The 19,975-nt window shown below is 36.9% G+C and overlaps 1 protein-coding gene across 2 annotated transcripts in view; it reads right to left on the bottom strand.

Annotated features, from left to right (window-relative positions):
• TET2 (tet methylcytosine dioxygenase 2) overlaps positions 1-19,975 on the bottom strand; it is a 133,841-nt gene that overhangs the window by 71,751 nt on the left and 42,115 nt on the right. For both annotated transcript variants that reach the window (XM_082653028.1, XM_082653029.1), the window contains exon 2: positions 16,711-16,856. The gene's annotated coding sequence lies outside the window, so the exon portion shown is untranslated. The remainder of the gene's footprint in view (positions 1-16,710; positions 16,857-19,975) is intronic.

Genomic DNA, 19,975 nt, shown 5'->3' with positions numbered 1-19,975 from the left:
GATTAAATTAGAAAACAGACTGAAATTAAGAAGGAAATTAAGAAGTTAAGAAAAATAATGCCAGGTAACATAATTCCACAGCAAAATATAAAACAGAATTAAGCTCCGAGACTTCATACTATACTACAAAGCTACAATAATCAAAACAGTATGGTACTGGCACAAAAACAGACATAGATTAATGGAACAGGATAAAAAGTCCAGAAACAAACCCACGTATCTATGGTCAATCTGTGACAAAAGAGGCAAGAATATACAATGGAGAAAAGACAGTCTCTTCAATAAATGGTGCTGTGGAAACTGGACAGCTACATGTAAAAGAATGAAATTAGAACATTCTCTAACACCATATACAAAAACAAACTCAAAATGGATTAAAGACCTAAATGTAAGACCAGATACTATAAAACTTCTAGAGGAAAACAAAGGCAGAACACACTTTGTTATAAATCACAGCAATATTATTTTGGATCTGTCTCCTAGAGTAATGGAAACAAAAGCAAAAATAAACAAACGGGATCAAATTAAACTTAAGAGCTTTTGCACAGCAAAGGAAATCATAAGCAAAATTAAAAGACAACTTAGGGAATGGGAGAAAATATTTGCAAATGATGTTACTGACAGGGACTAATTTCCTCCAAAAGATACAAACAACTCATACAGCTCAGTATTTAAAAAACAAGCTGGGGGGCTTCCCTGGTGGTGCAGTGGTTGAGAGTCCGCCTGCTGATGCAGGGGACACGCGTTCGTGCCCCGGTCTGGGAGGATCCCACATGCCGCGGAGCGGCTGGGCCCATGAACCATGGCCACTGGGCCTGTGCGTCCGGAGCCTGTGCTCTGCAGCGGGAGAGGCCACAGCAGTGAGAGACCCACGTGCCACAAAAAAAAAAAAAAAAAAAAAAAAAGCAAAAACAAAACAAAACAAAAAACAAGCTGGGCAGAAGACCTAAACAGACACTTCTCCAAAGAAGACATACAGATGGCCAAGAGGCACATGAAAAGATGCTCAATATCACTAATTATCAGAGCAATGCAAATCAAAACTACAATGAGGTATCACCTGACATCAGTTAGAATGACCATCATTAAAAAGTCTACAAATAATAAATGCTGGAGAGGGTGTGGAAAAAAGGGAACTCTCCTATACAGTTGGTGGGAATGTAAATTGGTGTAGCCACTATGGAGAACAGTATGGAGCTTCCTTAAAAAGCTAAAATACGTTACCATATGAACCAGCAATCCCACTCCCAGGCATATATCCAGAGAAAACTAATTTGAAAAGATACATGCACTCCAATATTCATTGCAGCATTATTTATAATAGCCAAGATGTGGAAGCAACCTAAGTATCCACTGACAGATGAATGGATAAAGAAGATGTGGTACATATATACAATGGAATATTACTCGGCCATAAAAAGGAACAAAACTGGGTCATTTGTAGAGACGTGGATGGATCTAGAGACTGTCATACAGAGTGAAGTAAGTCAGAAAGAGCAAAAGAAATATCGTATATTAACGCATATATGTGGAACCTAGAAAAATGGTACAGATGAACCGGTTTGCAGGGCAGAAATAGACACAGATGTAGAGAACAAACATATGGACACCAAGAGGGGAAAGCGGCAGGGTGAGGGGGGTGGTGTGATGAATTGGGAGACTGGGATTGACATATATACACTAACATGTATAAAATGGATAACTAATAAGAACCTGCTGTATAAAAAAATAAATAAAATTCTAAAATTAAAAAACAATAATAAATAAATAAATTTATCTCTACTAAAAAAAAAAAAAAAAGATTCTTACCCCTGAGGAAGAGAGTTTCTTTAAACATCCTAAGGAAACAGTGTGATTAGTTTTCTAATAGATTATATGCAACATGCTTTGGAGACACAGAAAAGAAAGGGGCTAAGTTTACCTCAAGGAGTTGGGATGACTTCACAGAGGTTGTATATTCCTTATATCGAAAACTTAAATCTTGCCAAAGACATTTCCTCAACATCCTTAATCATGGTTCTGACTCTTTTTGGTATTACCTACTGCTCAGCAGCATCAGTAGTGTAATTAAGAGCTAAGGTATATGTGCTTCCCAAAGCCAGGCACTCCCTTCTTTGTGATGAAAATGGCCTTTCTCGGACACAAGCACATTCAATTCCCAACTGTTCACAGTGTTGTTCAGGATATTTTTAAAAACTGGAAATACAATTATTTTCCAGTAAATGCAAAGCCTAAAACCCTCTTCTACCACTCCTTTCTGGCCAATCATCTCCCAAACAAATCTGCTATTTTGTGTATTGTGGTGAAATTATATAAGCCAAATAAGAATGTATATGGTCTACGTAAGAATGGAAGTAGTTCTTAACTTAGTATAGCATAATCATATGGCACTATTTTTATCCCTTAAACTTATATAAAATGTTTCAAAGTAACTAACTGGATATTGATAGCACTCTTCCAACTCTCCTCATTTAATAAGTCAATGATAATCATTATTCATCCACCAAACATTTATTACCTAACATGTGCCAAGCACAGTGTTAGGAATCCTAATAGGATAGGAATAAGAGGGAAGTCCAAGTACTTCGTGAGCTCAAACTCCATTAGGTCATTTTCAGTTTACATGGATGACTATGAAATTCAAATGTTTTCACTTACATTTCTTAAGACATTGAAAAATACTTGGCCAGGTATCCCACTGTATTTGATACTTTTACTTACTCATGTTCTGTTTTGTTTCAGAAAATGTTTGTATTTACTATTTTCATTTTGCCTGCTATAGTTAACCGTTCCATGTCTTCACAATAAAATCTTTATGGCGTTAACCTAGTATCTGCTAGTTTGTTGACAGCAACCCTATTACAAAACTGTGGACCCCAAAGAGAAAGTACTCTTCAATAAATTATAAATGATAATAATAAAAACCCAAGCCTTGTTATAAAAAGTAAGAGAATATGGTTCAAAATAAGGGCTTAATGTGGCCATTCATTAAAGTTATGATGTTACTAAAAATATTAAATGTTACTTAGAAGAGGCCAAAAAACTACTGCCTTTGAGAAAACCAGAATTTCAGAGAAGAAAAATACTAAGGTAACTGAAAACAATGAGTAATTTAAAAATCTATCCTGTAATTTCTTTAAGAATAATATAGTAGTTTATGGAAAAGATTAAAAAAAACAAAGTACGAATTACAGATTTTTTTATAGAGGTAGTCTGTAGCAGTGGGTAGAGAACCACTATGTGTTCAGAGAACTTGAGAGGCAGTGGTGCCAAGTAATTCATCGCTCCACGCTGAAGCAGTCACCTCGCCTCCCAGAAGACTCAGGCTGCTCAAAGGCAAGGGCTAGGAAAACAATTAATCATTTGATTTTCATATTAGTTTCAGCATCAGCTATCCATTAAGTAAGATTAATATATGTTATGTATCCACAGTTTTTGCAAGCTTTCTGTAAAAATGAAGTTTGAAGAGATAGCTATGTAGGGACTTATTCATTTATATTTATGAGTCAGGGAACCAGTTCACTGGACATTTACAAAAGGTCAAGGAAAAAAGAAGTTGGGGGTGGATGTTATCTCACAAAATATGCAGTAAATTCTATGGTCACATAAATCTGGAGGGCAGGAGATGGTAATCTATGGATTCTGGATGAAGATGCCCTGTTAATGATAGCATATTTAACTATATTGGCAGGAATTCAACTCTAGCCCCAACTTGGAGGTGACCTTCCATTGTTTTATAGTTTGCTTTGTAAAATCCGTAAGTAGTTCTAAAACCCTCTCAGGGAAATGAAGTTCTTCTTAAAAAAAGCTCACAAATAAGAAATACCCCCACTTTAAGTGCCTGGTTTAAATATTGTCAACTGATAATTTTATTTACTAAAAGCTACTGAGCACTACAATGGGAACAAAAATAAGCATTGCACCAATGCACCCACAATTTATCATTTAAAAAACACCTTTTTGCCTCATATCTATTGTGTTGTTTACTGTCAATGAATGAAAATATAGTATTAAGACTTTCCATAACATTTTTAGGAAATACTTTACATTAAACAATAGGGCAAATAAGATGTATAAGTGTGACCACTTCAATAGGAAAATATTTCTTCTCAATTACATATTTGAAGGGAAAATGGTGCCTTTTTTGAGGAAGAGATAATTTTATTTTCAAGGGCAGTTCATCCAACTTTTAAAAATATATCAAATATAATGTTCTAAATTAAACTCTTGATTTGCAAGTAGTTAAATGATTCAGCTAAATAATTGAATTTAAAGAAGAATTTAATTCTTCTCACTCTCCTGGGGTAGAAGGATTCAACAACAAAGACCTTAATCATAGTATTATTAAGTGTCTCAAGTCATAATTATCTCATGAACATAAAACTTAGAGCCTGAACATAAAACAAAACATAAGCAACTGAGTAAAGTCAAACTTCCTTTTCATTTTGGTGAAAAGTATGACCTACGTATTATATATTTATATTCATATCAGATACATGGTTTCTGACCTACTGACCAGCAGGAAGCAGTGTGTCCAGACAGGGAGGAAAATGGAAAATGGTTAAAGAGTAGGAGGGAGGAAATGAGAATTAAGTGGAAAGGTAATTAGGGGTTGAATGAACATATAACAAGTAGAGACACAGCAGATCTTTTAAATTAATATACCTTTTTCTACATTCACAAAATAAAACTCTTGAAGGAATTTTCGAAATAGAAATAACTGATGAACTGAGGCTCAGAGAAACAACAGTGGAAGTTTAAAGCTTACTTTTTTTTTCCTGATGTCCTCTAAAAACAAATTCACAGGTTTTCATATCAATGTCCACTGTGCTATCATTCTGACCTTTGTATTCTAATGTGACTTAAACCAAACCACCTTGGGTTTAAATGATCTATTATCAAGAGTATTATCTGCTATACCTGATAAACTAGCTAAATGGAAAATCAGTCTACCAATGCGTCAAAGATGATAAATACATTACCTGCAGAACCAACAGGAAAGTGTTTTCTCTCTCCTTCAGTAAAGGCAAAAGTAACCACAAATTCAGGAGTGAGACAATTGCTTCTACATGTTCAAGCCTACCTTCTAATATGGGGTCCCCAATCCCCGGGCCGCACAGCAGGAGGTGAGCGGTGGGCGAGTGAGCAAAGCTTCATCATCTGCCGCTCCCCATCGCTCCCCATCACTTGCATTACCACCTGAACCACCCCCCACCACCCCATCAGTGGAAAAATTGTCTTCCACGAAACTGGTCCCTGGCGCCAAAAAGGTTGGGGACCGCTGTTCTAATACACCCTTAAGTTCATGGTTCATCACTGTGTCCAACTCACTTAAAATGATTCCAGTAAGGCCTGCCAGTTCAGAGTTGCCTCCCCTTTTGGGGGAGGAGGGTAGAGTGAATCTTAATCTTCTTCAGCTGCCTATCTTGATTCAGAACCTCCAGTCCATGGGAACCATCTAATTATACCACCAGTTGTAAATATAAAAAGCTAGCTTTTAAAGTTTTAAAAGTATGGTGTTATGTAATGAAAGTAGATTCTTTTCTCCTATCAAGTAAGATGTACAATGCCTCTACTTTCCAGAGGAGAAAGTTAAAAACAGAGAAAATAAAGGACATCACAAATGAGAGTTGTTCTAAGTTTTAGGTAAGACTTAAAAAATATATATAGGGGCTTCCCTGGTGGTGCAGTGGTTAAGAATCTGCCTGCCAATGTAGGGGACACAGGTTCGATCACTGGTCTGGGAAGATACCACATGCCATGAAGCAACAAAGCCCGTGCAACACAACTACTGAGCCCGCGGGCCACAACTACTGAAGCCCATTCGCCTAGAGCCCATGCTCCGCAACGAGAAGCTACCGCAATGAGAAGCCCGTGCACTGCAATGAAGAGTAGCCCCCGCTCGCCCAACTAGAGAAAGTTTGCACGTAGCAACAAAGACCCAATGCAGCCAAAAATAAATTAAATAAATAAACTTATTAAATATATATATATATATACACACACACACATAAATATATATGACTTGTTCTCTCAATGATCATCCAATTTTTAAAAAGAAATTTTATCAACATTATAATCAGTAATATCAAAGAAAACAGAGGTCATGCTTATAAAAGTTACAGAGAAAATGAAAGAGAAAGCAGAAACATAAATAGAATAAAAAATAAATAGAATGAAAAAAGATTTTCATAAACTTGCCTAGGCTTAAAGGAGGGACTAAAAATAACAAGATGCAATTTACTAAATTAAATGTTAAATTTTTCAACATTGATTTAGAAAATCACAGTCCCAAAGTAAGGATGAAAGAGATTTGGTTTATCAGCTGCTTCTGTGAAAAAAGAAGACAAGTTACACTGCAACTTTAATGTGTGGCCTTGTGGCAAGAAAGCCAAGTGTGCTTTGAGGCCATATTAATGGATGTGAAGTGTCCAGAAAACTAGGAGACGTATGATGACCTGATCACAACTATTTAAAATACCGAACACCATACTTTAATATTTAAAGGACCAGTACGTAACACAGGGATCCAACATTCTTCAACAAATGCTGATTTTACCTTAACAGGATACGAAACAGTTAGAACATTCCAAAAATGTACTCAATTACTGCATTCCCATTAGAAAAATCCAATCTAGAATAGTCTTTTGTAGAAAGGTAGTAAAGAAGATTCCAGCACGGCATGAAAAGGGAATAATTTTTTTTTAAGTTTTAAAATATATAACTTTTCTTCAGTTATAGCAATTATCTAAACATTTATTTTCTCATAAAATATGGAAACTGCCCCTTTTAACTCCTGGCCACTTTTCTCCCCATATCTCCCCCTTCTGCTTTCGTTACAGCCCTCAATAAACATTTGAAGTAGGCATTTTATGATATATTCCAGTTGTATGACACATATTAATGAAGAGAAGTACCTTCTACAGCATTAATAAAATTTAAACTAAGTTTTAAAAAATACTTTGATATTAAGTAATCTTCTTTTCTATAGGATTACAACCCCTTCACTCAATCAAAGCATATTATTTATTTAATACTTACTATGCACTAGGCATTCAGATGTGCTTTCCTCCCTTGCTACTGCAGGAAAATTACTAACTGAATAATCATTATACTAATTTCTATTTTTAAAATGTCTTAAAAAGACTCATTTTGAGAAGGTAGAACTTTTGAAAAAATGGAAAAGGACAACTAAAATACAAAAAAAATAAAAATTAAACCCTACCTATCTCTTAACTTTAAAAAAGTATATAACAACAAAAAAAAAGACAACCTACAGATGGGAGAAGATATTTGCAAATGATGCTACCGACAATGGACTAATTTCCAAAATATACAAACAGCTCATACAGCTTAATATATTAAAAAAAATCAAAGACAACTTATGGAATGGGAGAAAATATTTGCAAACAATGTTACTGACAGGGATTAATTCCCTCCAAAATATACAAATAGCTCATACAGCTCAGTATCAAAAATTAATTAATTAATTAAAAACTGGGCAGAAGACTTAAATAGACATTTCTCCAAAGAAGACATACAGATGGCCAAGAGGCACATGAAAAGATGCTCAACATCACTAATCATCAGAGAAATGCAAATCAAAACTACAATGAGGTATCACCTGACATCAGTCATAATGATCATCATTAAAAAGTCTACAAATAATAAATGCTGGAGAGGGTGTGGAGAAAAGGGAACTCTCCTACACTGTTCGTGGGAGTATAAATTGGTGTAGCCACTATGAAGAACAGTATGAAGCTTCCTTAAAGCTAAAAATGGTTTTACCATATAAACCAGCAATCCCAATCCTGGGCATATATCCAGAGAAAACTCTACTTCTACAAGATACATGCATCCCAATGTTCATTTTCTTTTTTAAATGGGAAAACAATCGTTTTGTTTGTTTTTTAACATCTTTATTGGAGTATAATTGCTTTACAATGTAGTGTCAGTTTCTGCTGTATAACAAAGTGAATCAGCTATGTGTATACATATATCCCTATATCTCCTCCCTCTTGCGCCTCCCTCCCACCCTCCCTATCCCACCCCTCTAGGTGGTCATAAAGCTGATCTCCCTGTGCTATGCAGCTGCTTCCCACTAGCTATCTATTTTACATTTGGTAGTGTATATATGTCAATGCTACTCCTTCACTTCGTCCCAGCTTACCCTTCCCCCTCCCCGTGTCCTCAGGTCCATTCTCTACCTGTGTCTTTATTTCTGTCCTGCCCCTAGGTTCATCAGAACCATTTTTTTTTAGATTCCATATATATGAGTAGAGTCTGTCATACAGAGTGAAGTAAGTCAGAAAGAGAAAAATAAACACATCCTAATGTTCATTGAAGCACTATTTACAATAGCCAAGATGTGGAAGCAACCTAAGTATTCATCAACAGATGAATGGATAAAGAAAATGTGGTACATATTGGGTTGGCCAAAGAGTTCGTTTGGTTTTATGTAAAAATAAAAGACACATTTTTCATTTTCACCAAGAATTTTACTGAACACTGTATTCACTAACCCAACAAACTTTTTGGCTATCCCAATATATACAATGGAATACTACTTAGGTATAAAAAAAAAGGAATGAAATAATGCCATTTGCAGCAACATGGATGGACCTAGAGATTGAGAAAGACAAATATATGTGATATCTTGTGGAATCTAAAAAAATGACACAAATGAACTTATTTACAAAACAGAAATAGTCTCACAGACATAGAAAACAAACTTATGCTTACCAAAGGGGAAGGGGGGGTGATAAGTTAGAAATTTGGGATTAACAGATATACACAACTATATATAAAATAAACAAGGACCTACTGTATAGCACAGGGGATTATATTCAATATCTTCTAATAACCTATACTGGAAAAGAATTTGAAAAATAATATATATTGTGTGTTTGTGTGTGTGTGTAACTGAATCACTTTGCTGTACACCTGAAACTAACACACTATCAATTAACTATACTTCAAATTTTTTTTTTTTGTGTGGTACGTGGGCCTCTCACTGTTGTGGCCTCTCCCATCGCGGAGCCCACAGGCTCCGGACGCGCAGGCTCAGCGGCCATGGCTCACGGGCCCAGCTGCTCCGCGGCATGTGGGATCTTCCTGGACGGGGCACGAACCCGTGTCCCCTGCATCAGCAGGCGGACTCTCAACCACTGCGCCACCAGGGAAGCCCAACTATACTTCAAATTTTAAAATGTTTTTTTAAATAGTATGAAACTGAATAAAGGAAAAAAATCTTTTTGAGACCATCTGGTTTTATACTTCAAAGAAATATATATATCAAAAGGCTAAACATTTTTTTGTTCTAAATGAAATACATTTAAAATTCCAAAGTATTCAATCCTGCATTTGATGCGGGAAGTTTATTTACCCTCCTCTGAAGCTATGGATTTTAATAATCACGTCACTGTTTGTTTGGTTAGGGAACCTGGAGCTCAGAGGTCTTTCCTGAAATGCTCTCTAGAGATCCAGCGTATCGATTTAGTCCTGTAAGCTTGCATACACTCCCAGCTATGTCCTCATAACATCGCAAGGCACCTAGGCAGCACTGCCAAACACATGGCTTCCCACAAGGGCCTACATTCTAAAGTACACTGACCAATCTTTCTCCTTTCACCTGAGAGTGAAAAACAGAACAAAACAAAAAACTGCTAGGTCAGAAAATCTATCGTCAACTAAACTTTCTGGAATTTTCTAAACATTTCCTGCATTCATGTCTCAACAAACAAGGTCTTGAGTGTGTTTATTCATTAAAATTATCACCCAAGAGACACCATATATTATCCATAACAGCTTTCAAATTTCTCTTCCTATAGTGAAGCATTTATGTTCACCAATACTACTGGAATTAGAATATCCTTAAAGTCTCCCAAAACAGCCAACAAAAGCACAAATCCCAATTGTAATCAATTTATTTTCGGTAGGACACTTTAGGGAAAAAATATATAAGCATCAAATGTTACTTTTACAAATGTTAGTTACAACTGAGTATCTCTGAGATTCAAGCTCTGAAACAAGGTAATTTTGTATACAAGATTACCATGTCTAGACACTGTAAGTTCCAACTTCTTACCCTCTCAGTTCCTCTCACACCCCACCCCCACTTAATGGGCAGGTGCTGAATCTATTTTAAGAAGGAGCCAGAGGGGACAAGGAAGAACAGAAGATATGATCACAAAGTGAATTCCTTCTTTTGAAGAGTGTGATTAAGTGCCTACTATGTAACCAAACACTGTGCAAGATGTTAGGAATGGAAGATAAGATACAGCCTTTGTCCTAGGGATTTCAGAGAAGACAGGCACACAGGACTACAGAAAGTGTGATGTTTGAGGGACAATAAATGCCACAAATATGAGGTTTTGCTGATGAGAAACCTGAGCTGGGGCTCTACGGCAAAAGGACATTTAACCAGGAGAGGAACAAGTACAAAGACTTGAATGTGTGAAATATAATGTTATGTTCAAGGCCTATAGTTAGGAAGAATTATACCACACAATCTGAGGGACAGTCAATATGGTGACAAGGAGGTTGAAGAGTAATCAAGAGCCAGATCAGGAATATTAAATACAGAGTTTGATCTACTTCCTATAGGTCAATGGTTTTCCAAACTGAGTTCTTTAGATAGCAAGAGTTCACAGAGCTGTTCAGGGCCACACTGGCTGAAAAGGGGGTAGGTAGGTGGCCCTATGAGTCCCCACATTGTATCCATTTCTGCACTGACCAGATGAACTTCATTTTAATTGTAAAAACTTTGCAAGGAAGGTGGGGTAGGGGGTGGTGCTTCCACTGCTTTAACAAAGTTCAACAATAGGTATCCATCAAAGGGTATTAAGAAGGGAGTATACATGGTTATATTTGCATTTAAGAATGAGCACACTAGAGCACTTTAAATTGACCAGCAGGTGAAAAAAAGAATAAAAGAACAGAAGCAGAGGGAACAATTAGGAAATGATTAATTCATGCAGAAAGGAAATTAAGAGTGGTAAGAATAAGTAGAGGTGTGGACAAGCTGGATTTGGGGGTGTGGGTGGAAAAGAAAGTGGTAGAAGTTCCTGTCCAACAAGTTCAACGTTCTCAATGAAGTAAGAAGCAAGCTGGCTGGAAGAATTTAAGGAAAGATGGGTGTGTACATATGCAAGTGGGGGAGGCATTCAAGATCTGGAAAAGATGGCCAAGGTTGTTTTTTGTTTGTTTATTTAACTTATTTATTTATTTATTTGGCTGCACTGCGTGGCATGTGGGATCTTAGTTCCCTGACCAGGGATTGAACCCATGTCCCCTGCAGTGGAAGCGCAGAATCTTAAGCACTGGACTGCCAGAGAAGTCCCTTGTTTTTGCTTTATAAAGTCCCTTTAAAACCACCACTAAGATTCAAGGACTGTATGTGTTCTTGGTTGAAAATTACAAAATTGTTATACACATATACAACATTAACTATACGATCATAGATTCTCCCAGAAACCCATTACTTGTTCTCTTAATCTTTTCAACATTAAAAAAGCCAAGAGAACAAATTAATTTCACACTTTGAGGAAAAGGTTTGGTTAGAGTAACATCTGTAACAATGGGTAAACATTTCTAGTGCCTTTAGCTGCACTGCAACTTTCTTTCAGAACACAAAGTGTTTTCACCAAGACTCTTTCATTTATGCTTAAAATATCCTATGAGATCAACAGAGGCAACTGATGCTTCACCTTTTGATAGGGAAACCGAAACACAAGAATGGTGAAAATAACTTTCATAGGGTGCAGTCTATTTTAGCATGGCTGACTCGTTCCAAACTCAAATATGTGTCATATGTGGACAGGCACTGATGCCAAAAGTGTTAATAGTGTTATTTGTGAATTTAGGGACTGCCAAAGTTCTCAGCAGAGTCCCATGAGAACGTCAATAGTCTTCTATAATTCACTCTCTTGGGATATAGAGACCATGAGACCAATCTGGGCCTTATATGCATATAAGACAAGATACCACAGGTAACAAAGATTTTGCTTTCATATGGTTCAGTCATGACTTGTATTATAATGAGGCATGTATAATGGCGAGAGTAAAGAAATGTATAAAGAAAGAATTGTAGCACTGTTGTTAATAGAAAAATAAAATTTTCTCTTTTAAGTATACTTCTAATAATTTAGAAAATGACATTTTATTAAAATTTTCTCTTTTAAGTATAGTTCTAATAATTTAGAAAATTACATTTTATTAAAAATAAGAAAATATTTAATAACAAATAGATGGGTAGAAAAAATAATAGTTTGAAGGGTGCAGTTTGAGGAGCACTGCCTTGGATGCTCTCTAGGGTCTTTTTTTTGTTTAAAGTCTTATGACTCAAAGGATAAACTAATCAGGCTTGTTAGAACAATGATGATGGATTTCAGTTTATAAGACTGGCCTGTAAGGAAGGGAAAATTGAAGTCTTAATTTTAAAATGTAGGTGGTGATTTAAATTTGAGAAGGCAAAAGGCATTTTCCTTCTGAAAAATAAAACAGAAAATAGGTACAATGATAGAAATAACTGTTCCATCTCAAACTACTGAAGAGACAGAAAGATGACATTTAAAATCAGGAAACATTGGGCTTCCCTGGTGGCACAGTGGTTGAGAGTTCGCCTGCCGATGCAGGAAACACAGGTTTGTGCCCCGGTCCGGGAAGATCCCACGTGCCACGGAGCGGCTGGGCCCATGAGCCATGGTCGCTGAGCCTGCGCGTCCGGAGCCTGTGCTCCACAATGGGAGAGGCCACAACAGTGAGAGGCCCGTGTACCGCAAAAAAAAAAAAAAAAAAAAAAAAAAATCAGGAAACATCAATAATCACTATAGGTGGGAGAATCTAAGCATATAGAATGACCCTCTTCCAGTTTTACCAATGCTTCTTTAACCCTTTCTAAACAACTTAGATCTGTTTCATGAGAGAGGGTAAAAATGTCCACATTAATTAGAAAAATGGCTATAAGACAGTGTGAATGGGCAAATCCGAAACTTCTAACTCTATTCTCCCCAACCAATCTGGCAAAATACAAATCAGTAATATTTCCTACAGATGGCATGGGGAGCAGGGGATGGGGAGCTGTCAATATGGAGACGTGGAGCTAGTCCAGGTTCTGCCAATAACTAATGACATGAACTTAGGGAAGTCATGTATCATTTCTGGGTACCCTATTTCCTATAATTTCCTATAATGCCAACACTTCATTGGTCAATTTAAAACTTGAAAAATTTGACATTTCTTCTTAATCTCCTATGTGCTATTAGCAGTTAAATCATCATTTTTCTTTAAAACATATCAAATCTCTCTTCCCTTTTCTGCCTTATCTTTATTATCATAATCCATGTTCTCAACCTCACTCCGAAATTCCTCCAACAACTTCCACCATCTCCCTACTCTTCTCAACTTGTCAAAATAATAATATCGCTAGAGACCCGAATTAACCTCGTTACTTACCTCCTCCAGTTGTTCCTCAATATGTGTACAATGGCATGTAATAATCTTTAGACTGGCTTTAGGGTTTTATAAAAATTGACCTCACCTATTTTTCCATCTCCTTTCCCACTACTTGCCAACTCTGTACAAGGTTGCCTGCCCTCGCCCCTTTCCTAGTGCACCCCCTGCCCTTAAGGCCAACATCCTTATTTTATTCTATCTCATGCTGTTTCTCCTCCACTTCTGTCACTGGGATGTCATTCCTTATTGTTTATTTGTTTTATGGCTGATGGTGTGAGGCTACATGATTGTGAACTGTATAAAAATAACTTCAGAACTTTTTCTTTGGAGTTTTTTTTTTCTTTCAGCTTCATTGAGGTATAACGACAAATAAAACTGAAATATATAAGGTATACAATATGATGATTTGATATATACACTGTGAAAGAATTCCCCCCATCAAGTTAATTACTGCATCCATCACTTGACACATTTAGGTTTTTTTTTTGTTAAATTGTTTTGGTTTTGTTTTTTGGTGAGAACATTTAGGTTGTGCTCTCTTAGCAAATTTTAATTATACAACACAGTATTGTCAACTATAGTCATCATGTTATATATTAGATTTTCAGACTTTATTCATCTTATAACTGAAGGTTTGTACCCTTTTACCAACTATCCAAATTCTTCCTCTCCTTCAAGATCCGGACCACAAGCTGCCCCCTTCCTTCATGAAGGCTTCTCTACCTGTTTTAGTCTAGATGGGCCTTGCCATTCTTTGAACTTCCAAAGTTCTTATCTGTATCACTCACTTGGGTACCTGGGTAAATGTTTATTGGTGATACGTGATCAAGCTGTACACGATGTTCTGATTCTCTTTGAATCACTCTGAAAAAACTACTCTAGGGCTTTGTAGTATATTTCTCATCTACCTGAAATGCCCTTCCCCCGTGTAACTTTATGGTATGCGTGTATTCCTTTCTCATGTTTTTACTTAAAAAATAATTTTACCCTGAGGTCTTTTCTGACTACTCTATCTTCAATTACTAACTCACCATGCCTCCAATTTCCTTTTTCTACCAAAAGTTTTATGCTTAGCACTTCTTGGTATTCTACCTACTATGCACTTTTATTTATGTCTGTCTCCCACTCTATAAATAAGAGAGACTTTGTTTTCCTCATTAATGCACCCCAGTTCCTAAAGAGTGCCTGGTAGTTGACAGGTGGTCAAGAAATACTTTTGGAATGAATTCATTATTAAAAAACTAAAAGCAAGATTAGTAACAGTGATTAATAATAATAAACAAATGCTAATATAAAATTGAGAACTTATTATGTGCTAGGCCCTGCACACATTATCCATATAACATTACATAATTCCATTAGTATTTAACTCTGACATAGTTTCCTCCTTGCCAAATAAAACAAGGCTTAAAGAGGTTAAATACTGTTCCCAAGAACACACAGCTAATAGACATTATTAAAAATGAGCCCCCGGCGTATTTAGTACTGAAAATAAGTCCCTGGCTGAGTTTATCCAACTGTAAAAAACTAAATACAAAATTAGATTCTTTTTTGGATATGAGGGAAGAACTCCTTCGGTAGTCACTTGAAAATTTTTTTTTTAATAACAGCTGATATTTTAATTTCCTGTCCTCTTTTCTTGTTAGTAATTTATCTTATACTTTTCCCTAAACTTTTACTCTTCCTTACTCACCCTTCACCACCAAGAAGAGAAAATCTTCTGACTGATGTTATGACTTCACTAAAGAGATAACAATTCTATCTTAAAAATGTGTCTCAGTTCTCATGTTAAGGCCAAGTACAGAATGAGTAGCCACAGTCCCCACAGTGAGAGGTAAAGCAACCACTAAGGCAGGAGGGGAAAAGCAAAGAATGCTTTATTCATAATTACCTAAGATTTTCCAGCATGAGAGGGGAAAGAGGAAGTCTATTTTCAGTGACAATGATTACTCTAAAAACATTAACATGTAAGGGGAAAATTTTCATTCTGAGAGTTACTACTGTGCTGAGATCTCTTTCCCTTACACAGTGACTTAAAATTCCCAGGGCAGAGAGGTAATCTAGGCAGATGCACTTGCCCTGTGTCTTGAAAATGGCAACATCCAGGGATCATGGGAGTTTAACTGAGGACACACTGGAAAGGATTTCTCAGCACCAGGTCAGTCTCTAAGAAGTATCAAGTGGCAGAGCGGATACTTATATCCTCAGGCATCTGGAGTGAGGGAAGAGATTACAGCTACACAGGCTTTTTAGAAGATCTGCTATGCTGAATGTAATAAACAAGATTCAGTGAAACTAAAGCTAAATTATCTGCTAAAGAGTTATAGATGGAAAAAAAAAAAAAAAAACCTCATTCTTCCTTTTCTCTAGCTAACCTGCATTTTCTTTTCTACAATGCATCCACAATTTAAACTGGTTTACAGTACAGGCAAAGGCATACATAGTAGAATTCATTCTAGTGTTCATCTTAAATATTTTGGGGAAAAAAGATACATCAATTCTCTACTTCTATATGTCTATATAAATGATAGTGATGTGATTAAAAAAAACAAAAAAAACAAAACCAAAGAAACCCTTTAGGTTGGGACACTCATTAGCAAAACAAACTGATCTTTATTAAGATCAACTATAAGAACATAATGAAAAAAGTGTCTTTCTCTCAGTACCTCTATTTGTATTTTCAGAAAAATCATGTGAAAAAAATCACATAGGCTCTCCTGAGATCTGTCGTTCTAAACTTTAGTTCTCTGTTCGTTCTACGAAGCCAAACTGTCATGAAACCCAGCTGCCTAGGTTCAAGAGGTACTCACTTTCAGACCAGCAAATAACCACAGAATAGCACTTTTTTTGGGTCCTCAACAAGATTGAGACAAAGTGGCCATAGGTGATGTAAGAATGGAGAAGAGAAATACTGTGACAAGTGGTTAGAGATAGCACCTTCCTCCATGCTTATTATTATATTTGAATGGCTCTTATCTCTCTTTTATTAAACTAGCAAACATTAAGAATCTGATGAAAATCTACCTTTTCTTCAGAGGAAAAAAAAAATGTATGTATCAGTACTTAAAAGTCAGCACACAACTTTAGGGGATTCATAGACCTTAAAATCTAAGCCATGCATACTAAGCACAGATAATAGAGGTATCTGAGAGAGTACAGAGTAACTTAGCATTGGAGGTTGTAAGAGAGATTGACCATTAAACTGAGAACAAACTTACACTCGCAAACAAGCACCCACTGTCCCCAGTGTCTTACCAGCAGCTCTATCCCTCACTGCGCCTCCTGGGTCATGGCCTGTTGGCTGCTGCGGAGCCCATCTCCTGCTTCCACCCGTGGTAACTCAACAGGAGCGAGGGCAAGTAGACAATCTTGAGAGGGTCTGCTGCTGAATGGTGGCCAGCCTGGAAAAGACACCGTTTGAATATTTTTAAGTTAGCAAAAAGGAACACAGCATGTACATCTGGTATGAAAGCTATTGCGTAGCATTTAAAGGTTTCAGGTGCCTATAATTGGATATTTCCACTATGCCATTGGCTGTGAAAAATATGGGGCTGGAGGATCTTTCTCAAATCAATGAAAGTCCCAACTGCACCACAGTATTTGTCTAATAGTTGTAGAGCAGTTTGCAATATCCAAAGCATCTCTGCTCACATCAGTTTGTGATCACATCTTGATTGTGATAATCAATTAGGTTTGAGACCCACTGGCTTGTATTACTTCATCTGTTGAATATAATAGTTCTCAGCCTTGGTTATAGTTATCACCTTGGGTGTAAAGTTGAGGCCTCACGCTCAGAGATTCTGATTTGTTGGCCTAATGTGAAGCCTTGCTCCCCAGGTGTTTCTAAGGTGCAGCCAGGATAGAGAATCATTAGCATAACTCCTTCTACTTGTTGAGATGTAGCACTAACTTAACTCATAAATAGCAAATGTCTATTCCGGATATACCACATCAAGACAATGTGTTAAGTGCTGTCGGAAAGGTAAAGCATTATAACATGTGACCCTGTGCTCAGGGGCTCTAATTTACCTGGACACATACTTTCAAAAGATCACATAATAAGATAAATACTTTAAAAATATAACCAAAGTAAGCCTTCACTGGTCAAAGATGTAGTGAAAATCTTGAAATAAGAGGAAAAGTTTCATGCACGAGGAAAGGCTTCTTCTGAGTTTTAAGGGCAGGATGAAATTCAGAGAAAGAGAGCGGCACAGAGAGAGACAGCACTGTTTTCAAGAAAAGACACAGCTGCAAGAATATGCAAAGTAAACTGAAGGATACCTAAAAAGCCCATTCTGATGGGAGGGTTACTATAAAGAGCATTAAGAGAATTTGGAGAGGCGGTTTTGACCTGGAATGTAAAGAGTACTGGTAAAATGACAAAAGAGTTGAGCCATTTTCCAAAATATCTGGAAATAGTATCTGAAATAGTATTGGAAGCTGCTGAAGGCTCATGTCCCAAGAGGCCTTAGTAAATTTACTGGGTTCTTAGTAAATGCCAGACACCGTGCTAGAGCACTACATATGTTAGCTCATTTAACACAAACATCTGGAGAGGTAATTATTATTATCCCTATTTTACAGAGTCAGAAGGGGGGGGTCACTTAATTTTCTCAGTTACATAGCTAGAAATAGTATGCTGAGACTGGGGCATGCCATTGTTTTTTAGCAACATGGCATCATAAAAGTAATGTATTAAGATTTAGGGTTTTTAAACATTGAGATATAACTCACATACCATAGAATTCATCATTCTGAAGCATATAATTCTGTGGGTTCAGTATATTCAAAAAGTTGTGCCATTACTGCCACTATCAAATTCCAGAACAATTTCATCACTCCTGAAATAATTCCAGTACCCATTAGGAGTCAGTCCTCATTCATCGCTCCTCTACCTAATTGACCTTCTCTCTCTAGGGATTTGCCTATGCTGGATATTTCAGATATATTAAATCATGAAAAATTTGGCTTTTTGTTTCTGATTTCTTTCACTGAGCGTTTCCAAAGTTCATCTATGTCTTAGTGTGTATCAGTACTTCCTTTTTATGTCTAATATCCCACTGTATAGATGTACCACACTCTATCTATTCATGATAAATATTTGGGTTATTTCTACATTTTGGGTATTATAAATAGTGCTACTATGAACATTCATTTACAAGTCTTTTCCTATTGTGGTAAAATATGTGTAACATAAAATTTACTAATTTAACCATATTTTAAATGTATAACTCTGTGGCATTAAGCACATTCACACTGTTGTGCAACCATCACAACCATCTCTAGAACTTTTTCATTTTCTGAAACAAAACTCCATACCCATTAAACAACTCCCCATTCTCCCCTCTCCCAAGCCCCTGGCAAACACAATTCTACTTTTGGTCTCTATGAATTTGACATTCAAGGTAGCTCATACAGAATCATATTTGTTCTTTTGTGACTGGTTTATTTCACCTAGCATAATGTCTTCAAGATTCACCCATGTTGTAACATGTGTCAGAATTTCCTTCCTTTTTAAGGAAGAAAAGTATTCCATTATATGTATATACCACATTTTGGTTTTCCATTTATCTGTTGATAGACATGGGTTGCTTCCACCTTAAGGCTACTGTAAATAATGCTGCTTTGAACATGTGTGTTCATTGTTTATAAGTTTTTATATGGACATATGTTTTCAATTCTCTTGGGAGGAAAATTCCTAGGTGTAGAATTGCAAGGTCATATGATAATTCTATGTTTAACCTTTTGAAGACTGCCAAACTGTTTTTACAAAGTCTCTGTGCCATTTTACATTCCTATCAGCAACTGTGTGAGAGTTCCAATTTTTCCAGACCCTCATGAACACTTGTTATTGTCTCTTTTTTTCAAGCCATCCTAGTGGGTGTGATGTAGTAGAAGATTTAGGGGTTCTAAATCATTAAATATAAGATATTGGCTTGGGACGTCCCTGGTGCCAGCAGTAAAGAATCCACCTTACAGGAGATTGGTTCAAGATGGTGGAGTAGAAGGATGTGCGCTCACTTCCTCTTGAGAGAACACTGGAATCACAACTAACTGCTGAACAATCATCGACAGAAAGACACTGGAACTCACTAAAAAAGATACCCTACATCCAAAGACAAAGGAAAAGCCACAAAGAGATGGTAGGGGGGCGCAATCACAATAAAATCAAATCCCATAACCACTGGGTGGGTGAATCACAAACTGGAGAACAATTATACCACAGAAGTCCACCCACTGGAATGAAAGTTCTGAGCCCCACATCAGGCTTCCCAACCTGGGGGTCCAGCAACAGGGAGGAATTCCCAGAGAATCAGACTTTGAAACCTAGCGGGATTTGATTGCAGGACATCGGCAGGACTGGGGGAAACAGAGACTCCACTCTTGGAAGGCACACACAATGTAATGTGTGCAACAGGACACAGGGGGAAGGAGCAGTGACCCCATGAGACTGAAAAAGGCCTACCTGCCAGTGTTAGAGGGTCTCCTGCACAGGTGGGGGCCGACTGTGGCTCATCGT

Source organism: Grampus griseus (assembly GCF_964374135.1).
Source record: "Grampus griseus genome assembly, chromosome: 4".
Classification (NCBI taxonomy): Eukaryota; Metazoa; Chordata; class Mammalia; order Artiodactyla; family Delphinidae; genus Grampus; species Grampus griseus.
This window is presented reverse-complemented; position numbering and strand designations above follow the sequence as displayed.